The sequence below is a fragment of the Hoplias malabaricus genome, chromosome 4 (assembly GCF_029633855.1).
Source record: "Hoplias malabaricus isolate fHopMal1 chromosome 4, fHopMal1.hap1, whole genome shotgun sequence".
Taxonomy (NCBI): Eukaryota; Metazoa; Chordata; class Actinopteri; order Characiformes; family Erythrinidae; genus Hoplias; species Hoplias malabaricus.
In genome coordinates, this window is record NC_089803.1 from 61,385,593 (window position 1) to 61,404,109 (window position 18,517).

General features: G+C 37.9%; 1 protein-coding gene across 3 annotated transcripts in view; it reads left to right on the forward strand.

Moving 5' to 3' along the window:
• The window catches only part of taf3 (TAF3 RNA polymerase II, TATA box binding protein (TBP)-associated facto), a 65,198-nt gene that overhangs the window by 29,221 nt on the left and 17,460 nt on the right, over nt 1–18,517 (forward strand). The window lies entirely within an intron of this gene.

Genomic DNA, 18,517 nt, shown 5'->3' on the forward strand with positions numbered 1-18,517 from the left:
AAATCTGTCTGGAAATTTCATTGGAAAATCAAATTTTAATTTGAGTGTTTGTAAAAAAGTGCACATCTACTTCCTTAAATATTAAAATTCTATTTTAAATTTAGTGTAATTCTCTATATATTTGTATGAAAAATATGTCACCTGTTAAAGTGTGTAAAATGCACTTTCTAATGGATATTTATGATGACATTATTTTTTACTGTGTAGAAGTCTTTGGCCCCATATTAAGTAGTCCTTTGTTTAGAGGAGTACATGCTTGCTGTCCTCTGATTTGAAAGTGATCAGCTTTTATTTGAGAATTGAAAACTGTGATATTGCAAACTGTAAGTGATTTGTCGTTGTGTCACATTGTCATTTTTCTCTTTTTTTTTCTTTCTTTTACATTTTTTTTAACCTGTTCTTCCTCCCTCATAGGGGTGAGAGGCATCCTGACTTGATCTCTAGCATTGATATGTTGATCTCTCTCTCTCTCTCTCTCTCTCTCTCTCTCTCTCATTCTCGCGCTCTTCCATCGGCGTTCAGCCGTTACGAGGAGGGCAGACTGCTGGCGCCGGGTTATTTGGGCTCACACACACACACACACGCACATTACATTTACTCACCGTTCTCATTCATATGACACTTACTTTTCCTTGTAGTTCCTGACTCATTTGTATGCTATGCACTTGTTGATACTAATGAACAAACAGAGTTATTACACAGAATTTAAACCCTCTCTTTCACTCACACACACTCACATTTGCAGGGGTTTTGTGTATTTGCAGGCTGTAAATGAGGCATATTGTTGTGTTGCTCTGGCCGTCAGAGAAACAGAAATATGTTCTTGAATTTTGTGTCATGGCCCTCATGCGGGCAGTCGGGAGGTGCCCCCGTCTTTAGATTTTTTTTCCCCCTCTACCTTCTCTTCCTCCCCTCCCCTCCTTCAGTTCCTTTTTCTCTGCCTCTTGTCCTCTTGTTCTTACAGGGGTGAAGAGTTCATAGAAGAGATGAGTTCATAGAAGAGATGAGTTCATAGGAGAGACAAGCTTCTGTACTTCAAACCCATAGCCACACTCACAAACTTTACTAGGAATCTACAATCTACAAAATCTGTGTTAATATTGCAGTATATAGTACAAAAGGTACTGCTTTTCCTGGTTTTGGAAGTGAACATTTATTCAAATCCTCTCCAGAGAACACAGTCTTTACTTGCTTGATTCACAAAAAGAATTAATTTAAACAGGAATGTCCAAATCTTTGCATTCTACTATTATATAGTGGTATAGTAGCAGTGTAGGTGTTTTAATATCTTGTCATGTAATGTTGAACATTACATCCTACATATACTACAGAATATAGAAACAGTAAAGCAACATAGCTTTTATGATACTATTCTTCCATTTTTTGTACTACTCTAAATGTAAAAACCTGTATATGGTCTAGTGATTAGGTCAAAGCTAGGGTTAGGTTCAAAGCTTTTACAAACGGGTATAAATAATAATATATAAACCAGCAAATAACAGCTTCCAAAGTTGTGCTGAATGTTGATAAAACAAATTATGCTGTAAATAAATGATAAACTATTCTGTTTTCAGGACATTCATTTAGGTAAAATAGTTCTACCACATATCATGATTACTTTTTGTTATGCCGTCTACTTACATCCTGTCTTTACTCCATTTTATTTAAATTCTTGTGGCACTGTGACAATATCATGATCAAGAAAATTAAAGTCACTAGCTTTTTCAGGAATCGTGTTAATATCGTGTTCATAAAAGTCAGAGTAAGCATATCAGAAAAGTCAAATACTGTCACTTTTCATATGATACTCAGTCATCTGATTGTGACACTGTTTATTGAAAAAAAAATGTCAGTTATGTAGTATGTCTGGTGTGTTGTTCTCACAGTGATGCTTGTGATGCGTATCAACCCGGCCTTGACCTGAACCCCCATGCAACTCCTAAAATATGTGTCTGACCATTTCTCACATTCTGAACCCTGCTCTGTCACGCTTCAGTAACAAAACTGGAGCTGCCTGTCAGTCCTGTACACTGTCAGAAAAGAGGCATACTGTACAGGTGCATTTCTCTTTACCAAGGTGCACACGGTGTTAATGTGTCCTCACAGGGTCACCAATGTCTATGACGTTTGGTATTGTACCTTAAATTTGTAAAGTTTTAACGATATATTTTCTCAGAGGGGGCATATCTATATGTTTTGTGGAAAATGATAAATGCCACAAAAATAAATTTCAGAGGAATATGGATGTGATACAGGTACATTATTGTTCACTAGATGTACCCTTAGAGGTATGACACTGGTTTTAAAATTATGTTCCCTAAAGCTGCATTAAATTGTCTTCTCCAGAAGGCGAGGTGAATATTTGTAATATTTCATTATAGAGCTTTGTAAAGTAAAAGAATATAATAGACATCCTGGAGATAAAAAGGGGTGTGTGAAATCAACACAAAATAAAATCTAAAATCTGCAATTATAATAAAAAAATGTACAATTATGTTCAGTAATTAAAGGTACAGAATATGTACCCTTGAGTGTACCACCAAGCTTAACCAAGTGACCACCCACTGCAGAACCAATTGAATTCTTTTTATAGAGCCCAAGTTTATCGTATCATTAACATAATTCCAAAGATTTTTCTCAATTTCTGCATATTTCAATGAATGGCATTCAAAGTTTTTATGTAAATGATGTGTTGTACAGGTTTTCTTTCCAGTAGTGATACAAACCATGCATTGCAGTTTTTTAAGACTATCCACATCCACCAGTGAACCTGTTTTTTGAAGTTTTTGTTTGTAATGTTGATTATGGGTTAAAAAATAATTACCTTTCTGACATAAATACACTTAAAAAAATAGGCCAAAATTGTATTGCAGTTATAACTTTTTTATGCATTAACTTTATGATGTAGTCTTTAGAGGCATTAAACTCTTTAGACATCTGGTTCCTATCAGTACCACTGTGAACAGTTCTGATCTTTTAGTATGGAACATTTCACATCAAACCCATCTTGACCACATAATTATGTAATAATTAGTAGAATTCACCTTACGCTTTTCATAGTTAAGTTCTTTGTTTGTCCTGTACTGATATATATGCTCTAAACTGTAGAGTGCAGTGGAAGACTGGGATAGCCGCTCCGGCCCTGACCACAACATGGGAGAATATACAAGGAATCAGCCGGGAAGGGAAAAAAAGTGAGAGGAAATGGCCTTGGTTGAGTCATGTGACTCAAACGTTCCTCTTTATTTTGCTGCCAAAACGGGTTTTCCAAAAAGTTTATTTGACTTTTTGCAGAAAAAATGCAAGGTACAATGTTTATGGAGTAGAAACGTCGATTATTTATCCAGGCTAATTTGAAGCAGCTCTCTCTCTCTCTCTCTTTTTCTCTCTCTCTCTCTCTCTCTCTCTCTCTCTCTCTCTCTCTTTCTTTACGGATAATCCCTTCTCGTGGTGGAGGAGCGGAGTCAGATGAAAGATTAAATAAATAAATAAAGCCCTATGGATAACATTCCCCTCCGATTGACCTGACCTCGTGACCCCACAGACACTCGTATAAGGGTCGTGACCTGTGCAGCCGAACGTTCTTGTTAAATTGCAGCACATTTCAGGGGAAAAGGAGCCTTAGGCCTGTCCAGTCAAACTGTTCCCCTTCTGATCTCAACTCTTCTGGTAGAAACACACTGAGCTCATAGGACAGATATATGTCCATATTATTACATAGTATACTAAAAGCTAAATCTGCTTAAAGGCTAAATACTAAACTTAAAAAATAACACACTTTTATATATTAAATTTAGGGAGATGCAAAACCGCCTAACATTAGACATCAGTAGCTATTAAAGTAATTCTGAATATTAATGACGTTCAACTAAAAATATGCCAAAAAATAAGAAATAAAAATTATTTAACATTTGTTTTGAAGAGTAATGTGTAAGCATTAATTAAATAAAGCAAGCCCAGGAGTAACACTTGGATGACTTTAAGTTCAGTGGACAATATCCACTGTGTCCTTCTCTTTGGGCAAAGGGAATCAAAAGACTTAATCATTTTTCCTCTTTAACCGCATATCCATTAGAGTCATTTCAATCATCTAATACAAGTTTTGAAGGAAAGAACAACGTGACACAAAGCATTATATTTTGAGATTGTCAGAATGCTCAAGCAATTGAGGAGTGAGTGATGAGTGAATGAATGTTTTGTCTCTGTGTGTGTTGTGCGTCAGTAGGCTGCATGTGTATGTGTGAAATGCAGTGCGTCTGGACCCCTGTCTCCAGGTATGACTCACGTGGAATCCCAAAACGATAAGACACATATTTCAGTGCATTTTGATAATCTGTAGATTAGCTTGTTGTGGTTTACTTCTTGACATTTTGTTCCTGAAAAATGTTTGTGTGCTTTTTGGCGCACTTCTTTAAAACCAAATAACGTTTCTCTTTAGCTTCAACTTAAATTCCACTTTGCGGTTAGAACAACAGCAAACAAACAACAGTCTGACTCACTCAGGGTGATGCAGTTTGATCCTGTAAATTGTTTTAGTGTGTTTTAAATGTTTTCTTCCTTTGCTGTCAGTTACAGTTAACTTTGTTCTACAAAGATTTAGATGCTGAATGTTACAACATTTAATATTTTCCCATCTTTCTAGAATGTAATTTTAATGGATTGGTGACAGTTATGAACTCTAGGTGATTAGTTAGATATAAAAATATACTGTTCACTTCCGTCCCATAATCTTAAAATGTTTTTGTGATTGATGCATTTTAATGAGGGGAATTTTTTTGCTTAATACTTTTTAGCCTACGCTATTTTTTTAAAAGCCAATGCATATTTCTTAGTATCATTTCTGACATATATTCTTTTACAAATGTGATATATTAGGAACATGGAGTTCCTACAAGATGAGTCTTAAACAGTGGCCTATTAGGGACAGGGACCTATTAAACTCCAGCTGCACTGCTGTGTCTGATCCACTCATATCAGCTCAACACACATTAAAACACCACCATTGTGTCTGTGCCACTGCAGTGCTGAGAATGACACACCAACCAACTAATGCCATCTCTTTGATGGTCCTTTGGGGGTCCTGACCAGTGAAGAATAATGAGAAAAGTGTGAAAGTATTCAGAGAAACAGATGCAATAATGTCTGAAATTGTAGTTCTACGACTGCACCTGTATAATCAGTGGATACGATAAAATGGACATTGAGTGTAGGGAGAAGAAGGAGGTAATTTTAATGTTTTGGCTGATCAGTGCAAATATATTTCAACAAAATACGTGCTGGTTTTAATGGGCAGCAGTTGCAGTAGTCAAGTTGATCAGACTGAACAGCAGGCCGGTATTACTGATCTGCAGCAGAACAAAGTGAACCTCAGTGATACGCTGCTCCACAACCTTCCTTATCTGTTTACGCCATGGACTTTTTCAAACGCAAACATTTTCTTTAGATGCGCTGGGAACACACAGAGCCGATAGGGATCGCATTCAGTCTAATTACCTCTGATAGGAGCGAGCGCGTTATTACCATAAAACTCAGCAGAAGAGCCGTTCTCCCTGACTTCCAGCAAGGCTCTCTGATTTTAAAACTCTGCTCATGAACACAGATGCTCCCACCCACCTCCCTGCTCAACTCCCCAAATGCCCTCAAAGGTTTGAAACTGTATTGAATCTGGAAACAATTCAACTGCAGCAAGATGGTGATTTTCTGTGTATTTTGATTTCATACCCTCGATTTGACTGCTTGATGGTTTTTTTTATTATAAAACACTCTTGGCTGTGCAGGAGCATTCACACAAGTGTGTTTGTGTGTCCCTGCATGTTTTTATATGCTTTTAGGACAAGAATAAAGTTATAATACTGTAGAAATACTGTAGAAGCACCATTTTGCATTAATACTACAAGAAAAAAAACAACTTTTTCACAGTTTCAGAGGTTAAGAATATGAATATGTATCGCTGCAAACAGGTTTCATATGTCAATGTTCCTTGAATATGACAATGTTCCTGTAGGGGTAAAATATTGTATTGAAAGTATTATTACACATACACACACACACACACACACAAACATATATATATAAACCTAAGTCCTGACACGTTATAAAAACAAGTTTGTGTGTGTGTATTAGGTGGGTGTGGAAAGCCCTCATTTCGACCCCTCTCATGTGTGTGTTCCTGCCATGGTGTATGTGTTTGTGTGCGAGTGTGTGTTAGTCCATCGTGCCTCAGACTCCCATGGTACTGAAAGGCCCTCGCTCCCACCCTGCTGCAGCCGCTCCAGGGGCATTCCTCTGCCGGTTCACTGGCAAGCCTCAAGTGGGGCCCTTTTTTCAACCCCTCTAATTGCTGAAAGACATAATTGTGGAGCACTTTGAAGTAAAAGTCAATTTGCCATGAGTCCACTCTTTAAGCGTTTGGACTCGGTCGGCTTTTTTCCTGAGAGGCGCGCTCACAGCCGGCCAGTGGAACTGGGCTTGCGATGTATAGATAACGCTGAGTCAATTTGGACTGTGTTTATTTAACAGGGCCAAAGCATCAACGTTTTCTCGCTGTCGTTTAACTGAATGACCCTGAACAGTTTTTTTTATAATAGGTTAATTCCGTCCAGTGAGGACTGGTTTGTTTTGGCTAGCAGAGTTTGCTGTGTCTGTGTCTATGTTGAGTATACAGCACTGTGCAAAAGTCTTAGGCACTTAGGCACCATTTATTTAAGCTGTTAGTCTGTGTGTGCCAGTACAGTACTGTACCATTAGGGTAAATTTATTTGAATAAGTATAAGTTGTTAAAACATTTATTTTATTATTTATTTATAAAAAAAATTATAGTAAAGCTTGTTTTCAGAACGACAACTACAAAAATGATCACAGGATGATAATTACATTAAACACATAAAATCACTACCTATGAATAATATTTGTAAATATTCTTTTTCCCCCCTGTGTACAGTATTATTTACTACAGAGATGGTGTGTTCACAGTACTCTATGTATAGAAGCAGGTGTGTATAGGTGATTGTAAATGTGTGTGTGTTTAACGGGTTGATGGGAAGTTTGTGGGTGTTGACAGCCACAGCAAAGTGTTAAAACACATACACACACACACACACACACACACACACACACACACACACACACACACACACTCTGACATGACGCCGCCACGCTTTGCCTTTCTATACAGCTCAAATTAGTCATTAGACACAATGTACTGTATGCTCTCTCACTGAACCTGTACGCACGTTTGTGACTTGTGTGTGTGTGTGTGTGTGGTAGTGTGGTGGGTGTGTACGTGCCCAGCGTGTGTGACTGCCCTCCATCCGTCGATGTTTATTGTTTACTGTTCTCCTGGTGGCGCCAGCGCTGGGGAAAACAGAAGCTTTAAAAACACTTTGTTTTTTGGGGAGAGGCAAAACTGCGGTTTTTCCTCTAATCGCAAAAGACGATCAGGGCCCTGATCTACGTATGGGAGGGGGAGGAAGGGGAGAGGGGGAAGAGTAAGGGAGAGGAAGAGGAAAAGACAAGAGAAGGAATAAGAAAAAAAGAGCAAAAGTTTAGAAGAAAGATGAAAGAGAAGGAATGAGGGGAGAAAAGGGGAAAGGGAAGGGGGCAAGAGAGCGAAAGAAAAGAAATCCTAGTTTGGAAGGAGATGTAGATAAGCGCAAGGATGAGGAGTGAAATAAAAGACAGGAAAAGAAAGGGTGAAATGTGAAGAAAGATAGAAAGAGTGGGGAAAAGGACAAAAAAGGAAAAACAAGAAAATAAGATGGGGAGAAAATAAGTGTAATAAGAGAATAAAAGTATAAAAGAATAGGAGAGTTTGAGTTTAAAGAGGGGAAAAGATGTAAGGGATGAGAAATGGAATAAAGAGAAAGAGGAGGGTAGCATTACTTTTCGTGTAGTTCCTTTAGCCCTGAGAACATGAGGGCGCTCCAGCCAGTCTGTCTCCACCCGCGCCTGGAAAAAAAAAGAAGAGTGAAATAAAGGCAGAATGAATGAAGGAAAGAAAGGCCCACAGTCAAAGCAGCAGAAAAGGAGAGAAAGAGTTGAAGCATGATAATGTGAGAAGTGTCTTTTTTTTTTTATTCCCTTCAGCAGTGCAGTGCAGTAGTGAGTGCAGATCACTTCATTAAGCGGATAGGAAGAGAACACGCGTCCCTTTTGTAGCAGCATAAATGCAGAGTGTTTGTGGAGCGTCACCCACTTTTATACTACACTCAATGGTGGGCCGCTGGCGTTTCGGCTCGTTTGCCTGGTTATTGTCCCCCTCAAACCAGTCCCCTGTAACACCCACCCACTTTCACTCAGGTATGAACAGATCATTATGGTGAATTTGACACTGATGATGAGCATTATTCTGCCAAATTATTTTTCCCCCTTTTACAATTGTGCACACAATGCCACGGAACCAGAGAAAAAGATAAAACGAAGAAATCTACAACTTCACTATAATCGAGTCTCTCTCAAATAAATAAATAACTACTTTAAATGAGGACCAAACTCAGATGGTGCTGCATACTCTGTCGTGTAGCATTACAGGCCTAAATTGAATTTTCTTTATTACAAAAAAAAATGTAATAATTGACTTGGCATTTCTCGTCACTTCAAAGGCCCCTGTGCCCTGTAGGCAAAGCAGCAAATTACAGCCAAAAGAATATCTGCTATTAGTAACGTGTCAACTATTAGTGTTGTGTATGAGCCAGATCCTTCCCTTTCTTTACTTAAAACCTTTATGTACATACGAGCACAAGTGGCAGAATGTGAATCGGTGAATTTTTCTGATTGTTTTTGGATGTGTGTTTACATATGTTTTCAGGACAAAAGTGTCTTTACTTTCATGGAAACCCAGAAAAGGCTTTTTGTTTTTGCTTTTTCACATTTGTTTGTGTTATTTAGGGAAATTAATATTATGTTTTGATATGAAAACACAAAGACACTCTGCCTTTATAATATATCGTTTGCATAGGTGGAATATGACAAATTGCCTATATTTCTCCAGGTTATATAAAATTCTCCCTTCACTCCAACAGACAGTGCTGGGGTTCCTGGTTGAATGTAGATTCCAGGCCAATTATAAGTGATTTGCTTATTGGCCGGGGTTTTCCTTTTTGTGTGTTTGTGTGAGTTTCTGTGTATTAGTGTCCATTTCTGTTTGTGTGGACTAAAGTTGGCTACTTAGACCACGGTCATTGCTTAAAATCACTATGTTCAATGCTGTGTTTTTTTCGGAGAACAGCGCATCTGAGAATTAGAGGTAGCATGTTGGTGATCCAGAATCTAATCATCCAACATCAGTATTGGTCCTCACAAATGCTCATTTGGCTGAATGAAATCAAATTCTCACATCAGTCTTCCAACCGCCCCATTGCTGGAAACAGCCTTTAAAATTCTGTGATTTCATAAAACAATGTTGGATATCTGTATAATTATAATCCTTAATTATTCATACACATCTAACATTTGTGTAGGTAATGTGTGATTATATGTCCTGATGTTATATATATATATATATACACAGGGGGTCCTCGACTTACGACATTGATCCGTTCCTACGTCGCATCGTAAACCGATTTTCGGTGTAAGTCGGAACATACGTACATACTGTATGTAAATAACATACTGTAAGCACTTATCCTATCCTAACACCTATCCTCTTCGGTCCCGAGCCGCGTAACCCACGTTACGAGCTGCATTATGATGTTTACGACGCAAAACCACTTAAGTCGAAACAAGGCTTTATACAGTAAATGGGAGATGTGTCGTAACCACGAAACATCGTAACTCGGGACTGACGTAACCTGATGCCCTCCTGTATAAGTGTGTGTGTTAATAACAGAAGAGTGTGACATTGCAATGCCCGAGTGTTTGTTGCTAAACTGCAGTGGAAGGAAACATCTTGACTCATACCTGTTTAACTCACTAGTTTTTCAGATTAAAAAAGTTATACTTCCTTGTATAGGAGCATAACTTGCTTAAAGGAAAAATAGCTGATGTGTACACAACTTAACAGCCCTCATGCATTATTGTGTGTATGCTAGAGGTGTGTTTCTGCTTCTTTTTCTTGGCCCAGTGGTTACTTTTAATGATGAAGGTGAGGATTTGTATACAAATAATAGAAAGTGATATTTCTTTTTGGGTATTACACAATACTAAATCCAATATTAAGTGTTTTTACCACGTGAGCTGATCCCCATATGAATGGGCATGTTACAGAGATGGGCCATGTGCTGACATCGTACATCTCTGGAATCATTTTAATAATCAGTGTTTCTAAAAAACTTGGATCAGCTGCATATCTTACAAACAGATGTAGATGGGGTCCAGTGGACAGTTAAAAAATCTGATTTTCTCAGCAATGTAACGCAAGCCAATAAGTTGAACAGTATTCAAAACAAGTGAACCCTAACTCGTTTTCTATTGGAGAAGCTTAATTTGTAATATTTTTATCTGGCGAATCTGAGATATCTTACTTTCAGTCCACAGTCTAAACACGTTTTTTTTTTTTACATAAGGTGCATGACATTTCTATCTTATTCACCAGTGTGTTGCTTTTTGTATATTTTATTCTTCTTGTGGTCAGTGACAGTACAAATCTGTCATGAGGTAGGCCACACTATGGATATTCAGTACTTTCAGTTAGAGAATCAGCACCTTTTTTTTTATTACTATTATTATTACATAAATGGCTTGACACGCTGATGAAGTTGTTATTTGGATATTCTATCTCAACATTTTAAGATACTAAGCCATTGTTTTGAGATGCTTTTTCAATATTTTCAGATGTTATTTTAATATTATATATCATTTTGAGATACGGTCTGACGTAGAGTCAGTACAGCAACAGACAGACCGTTTAATTAATGCAGTAAAAACCATGAGAAACTTTGATATTTTAGTCTTAAATCGGGCACAGAACAGGCTCATGACGGAGCACACTGCTTTCTGAGAAAGTGATGCACACCTCATGACAGTACTAGTCATAAAACTAGATAATTAATTGCAGCCCGTGTTATGTAATGAACCCTGTCAACAAGTCAAATTTGAATATATTACAGATCTTTAATTATGTGTTTTTGATGCTGTATGAAGTATCTTAAAAATGTTGCCATAATATCTATTTTATGTGGCTAAAATGTGCTCTGAGTCCTTGTTTAGGGAAAATAAAATGGAATAAAATTACATTCAAATGCAGTTGGATCACGTTAGTTTAAGGTGGTAAACAGTTACGCTGAGAGCCAGTAAACAGCAGCTTGTTTGTTTTTTCTATCCATTTTTTCATCTTCAGAGACAGAAAACCAAACTGTATTGTGAAATCAAGGTCTTGGGTAATTATAATTGCTGTATCACCAACACGTAATAATTAATGTAAACTGTATGTTCATATCGTAGCTCATATATATATATATATATATATATATATATATATATATATATTACACACACACACATTTGGGCCTCTCACACACTGAGGGTGTTTGGTGGTACACTGGGATGATTAGGAGAATCAGCAGGCCTTGCAGGAAGAGAGAGAGGGGGTTGAGAGAGAGAGAGAAAGGAGGGAAAGAAGCACCTCTTATCTCAGGCAATTAATCAGGGAGACTCATATTGCGGGACAATTATTCAAAGCTTATTCTTGAATAACTTACAGGCGGAAGCCTCTGGAAGTCTTTTTTTTTCTTCTTCTTTTTTCTTTCTTTTTCCCTCCATCCCCCCGGACGTGAAGGTCATGAGAGCAAAGAGACAGACGCCAGGGCTGCGGGGGAACACGTGTGTGTGTGTCTGTGTCTGTGTTGCAGCAGGCAAGGTCAAAGTCACCCCAAAGTCTGCATCTTTCCCTCTTTTTCCTGCTTCCCTTCTTTTCTTCTTTCATCTGACAAAACAGAGCCTTCACTGTGGTTTTACCTTTTGGCGAGGATGAATATACTTCACTATTTACAGTTCAGCTACAAACATTTTGCTTAATTTATCTGTGATCCCAACAAGGCATGTGTGTAAACAAGACTATGCTACAGAATAAAGCCAGAGCTCCTGACTTTGTAAAAGTAACTTTTTTAAATAAACAGAAACTCAGGGTTTGATTTTTGAAGCTGAGTGAGCAAAACCATTTCTTGTTGTTTCCTGAAGTGCAGATTAGAATAGCTTTGTAATTTCATCTTATAACTTGCAGATGCTTATGGGTACATTTATTATATATGGAACATATGATTACATGTAGATTGAATACTACATATCGGTTGTTCATTACTGAACAGAGCAAATTATTCTGAAAACGAATATTGCTAGAAAGTCTTGTGCAGAAAGCAGTAATATGATAATTGTATTGTTAAACATAGATATTTCTGTAGTATATAGAGCAGATATCATATAAGTAATAATTCTGTTATTTAAACATGTGATATATGTAAGAACAGTAGTTTATATAAAAGTGCGAGGCTCTGTGGTTGTACATATGGCCCAACATTGTGCAATTATGATGGTCTCTCTCTTCAATCACCATAATGCTCTCCATCTCACACTATTGTAATCAGTGTATTAAATGTCTGTGAGACTACAGATTCACTTTCCGTTGTCCATTCCAACAGATAGATTTAATTTTGTGTTAAAGTACGCTGTGTCTCTGAATATGGATATGTTTAATTTAACACAGAAGTAAAGTAGCATTTTAGAATTACACTCATTGATTTTGTAATCTCTTCCTGCAATTTCAGGTTGGTCTTGGAATGATTGGTCTGCTGCGTTTCTATTTGAGTGTGTGGTTAAGGTCATGTTTGAAAGTGAATTAGCTACTTAATCCACTTTATTTACCGCCGGAGATTATCAAAGGCTTCATGTATGAATGAGCAGAGTTAGTGTTGTTATGGCAAAACCTTAGAATTTAACAAAGAAATTTGACTGCATCCAAATTTGGTTTCTTATTTTTTTGTACAATTTGTCACAGTCAGATAGAAGACAGTAAGGACACATGGCCATTTATGTGAAGCAACGAATAGCGCCCATTGTGTAGTATTTCCTAAACGAGAGAGTGTTTGAGTGAGTGAGTTGCAAGCCAGTTCCATAAGGTGCTTTGCATCTTGAAATCTAAGTTTAACATCAAGGATATGTATTTTTGGCCTCTGTTTCAGCTTCCTATTTTCTGCCAGTGCATACCACTTGTTTAGAAATATCTTGAAAATATGAATATCTTGTACTTGTTTTTAATTGTTTGATTGGAAAATAGTATAAACAAATTGTATTCCTTGACTTCTGCAGAACACTGTATATACACAGTGGCACAAAGACACGCTCTGAGATGTTGGTAATTGTCCGTTGTTGTGGCTGTGTGGCGCTGGGACATTAAAAGTCTCTTATCTCTTTTCATTTAGACCTGTGATTCTGCCACCCATTGATTGCAGCCCCAATAAACGGCCTGGCTTTAATTGCACTGAGCCTTAATCCAAGCTTTTTCACGTGTAATATAGCGGTGAAAGGGGCAGGGGAGGTGAACTGAGAGAGATTTTAATGGAAGTGATATGAATTTGCCTCCAATAAAGCCATAAATATCTTTTCTGCTTGTGTTCACTTTAGCCTACCCTGTATGGAAAAGAGCGGATAGAGCCATACAGGACCAGAGAGCCCAGTCAATTTTGTGAGCCATTGGATTCGGCTAAAATGACACTTCTCCCCTTTGCTCATTCGTTCCCTCTCTCTCTTTTCTCTTTTTCTCTCTCTCCCCCTCTTATCTCTCCGTTTTAATTACTTCCCAACGTGCGTCTAAGCTTGTTTTCATTGCTACGTGCCATTTTTGGCTCGCCGGCTTTCTCTCGTTATCACGGCCTGTCTGTACTTTCTCGCGTTTGTAAATGACACAATCAATTACAGCTGTAGCTGCTGTGTGTGTGCGTGTTTGTGGGCACGTGTGTGCGTGATGCTTTCTTTTGCAGTGCCAAATTTAAAGAAAGCTGCACTGATTTTTGATATAAGGATGAAAGATGAATTGATGTAAATAGAGGCAGCTCAGTGTCTCATACTGTCTGATTACACCCTCACCTGTTCCTCTTTTACTTACTCTCTCTCTCTCTCTCTCTTTCTTTCTTTCTTTCTTACTCTCTCTCCTTTTTTCTTTCATCTTTTTCCTGCAAAAATGTTACATTCTGTCACTTTCCCTCTCTCTCTCGATTTCTTGAACTACATTCCACTTTTTTCTGTTATCAATCTTTTGTTCCTCCTCATTCTCATCTCTCACACTTTTAAACCTACTATGCATCTTTGTGTTCCTTTTGCCTTATTTTTCCTTTTATTTCTCTCTCTGTCTCCTCTCAAACTGCACACTCCCTCCATTCTTTCTCACTTCTCTTTTCTCTCTCTATTCTTCAGTCCCTCTAAGTTTCTCTCTCACACACACACTCTCTCTCTCTCTCTCTCTCTGACCCTGTCCTTCTCTTTGACCCTCTCCCCTCTCTCTCTCTCTCTCTCTCTCTCTCTCTCTCTCTCTCTTTCTCTCTCTCTCTCTCTCCCCTTCTTTGGTATGAGTCATTAGGGTCTCCCATATATTTTTATGAGAGAGCTCCTCAGCGAAGCAGGAAAAGGAGGAATAGAGCCATAAAATGCAAATATCGCCCGCACTGCCTCCTCCCTACCTTTTTTTCCTTTCTTTTTTTTAAACAAATTAAATGTCAGCGTCGTGAAATATTGTCAGTTTCATTTGGGCTGAGGAGGGGATGACAAATCCATATTCTTCCTTTAAATAAAAATTCTTATTATGGCCTCAGCGGTGGCGGGGTAATCACGGCTACACAAAGCTAGCGGTGATTAACGATAGCAATTTATTGTATGAGAGAGGCTTCTCGCGGCGAGAGAGCAGAGACATCATCTTTATCATAATTCATATCATAAATAACCGGGCTTGGCCAATCAGAGAGGGGCTGACGTGTCATTCCCCAAATAACCTTTGATAACTATTACCATAGCGGTCGGCAACGGGAGAAAAAGCCCAAAGTCACAATGTTATCTTATCCCCGTTCGCCGCCTATAGAATACAACAGTATTACCATATAGATTACACTATTTATAATGGTGGGTGTCAGAGGAGAATGCCTGTGCTGCCTGTCCTCCGTTGTGGCTCTGAGGGGGCAGGAGGCTGTCACGTCGCAGCTTAACCAGTATCACAGCAACACCGGCATCCAGCCTGAGTGTGTGCGTTTGTGTGTATGTGAGCATGTGCCTGTGGGTTGAAGTGGAAGAGCAATATTGGAAAAGTTTGATTTTGCTGAAGATTACTTCTTGTGATCTGGAGTATTTGAGGGTTACAGTGGCTATTAACGGCATGTTAAATATTTTTCTGCATCAGGCAAACAATCAGAAGACTTACCAACTTATATAGAAAGTTATGCGAACCTCAAAAACTTCAATATCCATGTATTTTCTGCCTTAATTACTTACTTTTCTTTTTAAGAGACTTGCTTTCAGTTCATTTAAAAGAAATCTATAGGGATATTTTTCCCACACTACCAAAGTTCAGTCCACGTTAAACACATTCATTGATCTTGATATCTGGGCTCTGGGGTGGTCAGTCCATTGTTTTGAGAGTGGAAGAAATGTCTTTTTTCTCCTGTCTCTCCAACATTAAAGTAACGAGCACTGCATATCTCATTAGGGACAGTTTTGGTGGCTGTCCAAGTCTTGCCTGTTTTCAGAAGTCACATTTTTCTCTGTATTTTTTTAATCTTTGTTTTTACAAAAGTCCTATATTTAACTTTTGATATCTTAAGACCTAACCCTTTTATCCATAAATCATATCTTGGATATAATCTCCTCAGAAATATCCTGTGAATTAACCCCTTTACTTAAAATGGTTTTTTCCCCCGTCCCAAAATGTCGATGTAGTTTTGGTTATATACTGGAGGATGCATCACATGCACCAACGGCATGGCTGAGCATTTTCACTTTAAAAATTCAGCATTCCAGTATCAGTCTCAAAGTGCTGGACAGCTTGTGTTTGGTATGTCACAAGTCCAAGGAACCAGTCTTTCAGAACGTGGAGTAACTTGAGATGGAAGTGGGGACTAAATGCCTGTTTAAACTAAATATAGAGTTAAATGTAAAACACTAATTATGGCATTAGGGGAGTTTTACTTGGATATAACTTCTAAAGTCATTTTGAGGACCGGAGTTTAATCAGTGGCTGGAGAACTTGAGGATTTTTTTAAACTGGAAATTAAATAAATGAGAGGTGACCTCAGATTTTTGGAAAGATCTGTGTGTGTGTGTGTGTGTGTTTGTGTGTTCTTGTTCTCTATGTTGTTCTGCTGTGTAATCAGGTGTGAATGATTTTGATCTGCTGCTCTGATATCTCTACCCCATTCTACTTAATGTTGTGCTCCTCTTTCAAGCATCTTTCTCCTCTCTCTCTCTCCACTCGTTCTCTCTCTATCACACCCCCACACCTTCCTATCTCTTGCCATGTAAACTGTAAATTGTGTAACGATTCATTAGCTGAATCATTGCATCGATTACGATTTCCCGCCTACGTCAGCCCTCTGCTGGCAGTATCACTTTTAATTGCTATTGCTCTGGCCCTGAATCGGTTTTAAATGGATTGGATTAAATGAATCACCTTTTTTTCTATGACAATCACAACAGAATGAAATGTGTTTAGAGCCACCGAGAACCATATGCTCCACATGCTGAACAGAAACAGGCTTAATCGAGTTAGGCCAACACTTACTCACTGTAATCACTTTTGGCTTGCTTCAGAATTTAACAAGAAAGTTAAGAGTCCAACAGGTTACTGTCACATAGCGCCAGGGTCCGTGGGTTGCTGTCTGTGAGGAGTTTTGTGTTCTCCTGTGTCTGTGTGGTTTCCCCCACAGTCACATGTTGGTAGGTGGATCAGATCAAAAAAAATTTCAAAATTCACAATTGTTCATATGTGAGTCTGTGTAAGTCACTGTGTGAATGATTCCTTGTGATGAACTGGCACATTGTCCAGGGTGTGTTCTTGCCTTGCACCTGGTGATTCTGGGTATGTTCCAGCCCCACAAACTGTGGATAGTGACCGTGAACTTGATGAGTGCTGACATACAATTAATGAACGAATGTTCAGTTTGTTTAACAATATACATAGAAAAAAATTCCAAAGATTTCACAGTCCGCCTTAATTTTGTAAATATTAGCAAGTTTTGAATTTGATGTCTGCAACACACTGTCAAACCAACTCAATGTCCAATGTTGTGACAAGAGATTTCATTATAAAACTGTTTAAAAAAAAAAAAAAAAAGATAATAAAAAAATAAATAATAGTCCTGGAGAAACTCTTTTATTCATAGAAAGCCATACATTAATTTTATGCAGAAATTTCAGCATTTTTCTTGAGCTTGTCTCATATGGTCTGAAAGATGGTAGAAATGTGTGACATAGTCTGATGATTCCATTTTTCAGTTTGTTTTTGAGAAAAATAGATGTTGAATTGTCACTGCATAAGATAAAATGGATCACCCAGACTGTTCTTAGTGAAAGGTGCCAAAGTCAACATCTGTCATTGTATGGGAGTGTGTCATTGCCCACAGCATGTGTGAAGGTAATATTTAGGTGGTGGTGTATATTGGGATTTTAGAAAGACACATGCTGTCATAAAGGCCTTTTCCCAGGAAGTCCATGATGAATTCAGCAGTATAATGCCAGGTCTAATTCTGCATGTGCCAAAACTGCTTGGCTTCATATACACAGAATGTGTGCCCAAACGGCCTGCCTGCTGTCTAGATCTGTAGATCTGTTGGATCTGTAGATTGTTTCTGTACTGTCTTTTAGGTTTTTTTTTTTTTTACAATCACTAACATTTGTCTAATCCGTAGTCACATTTTCAACGCTGTTAACACAAGTAGCACAACATCTGTCGGTTGTGAACTATACCATTAACACAGTTCATGTTGTTTTTACAAAATATTATGTCAATTAACATATTTCTGTTCTGTACATGCAAGCTTTCCCAATACCAAATTAATGAATCTTTCTTTTCTCATTTACAAATGTTTGCACACAGCAAGCCAGAAATGGAAATCTAATGTTCAAAACCTTAAATACAATATAATAAGACATCCACTTCTGTAACATCAGCAGCTGAAAAGCTATATAGAAACATCTGATAAGAATTTTTGAATGAACAGATCACTGACACATTGAAAAATATCTGATGTAAGTAGATGAACCACAGCTGATTCCAATCTCAGTCGGAGACATAAGCAGGTGTTGAAGTGCCGTCAATGATTTTTTTTTTTTTGTTAAACACTGGCAGCAGTATTTCATGATCCTGCTGTAATAAACACCAAGTCTGTCATGAACAATTTTTTGTCTACAAAACATTAATTATTAGTTATTCCCTTGTAGATAGCCTGTTGCCAAAATGCACAAAATATGACACTCAAGCTAAAAATGTGGTTTCCAGGAAAAAACTGTGGATGTCATAGCCCCTATTGTGCCATCAAGTGTTTGTATTTTGACAGTCTTTATGCTATGTTTGACTGTACATTCCTCAGGTATAGATAACGTGCTA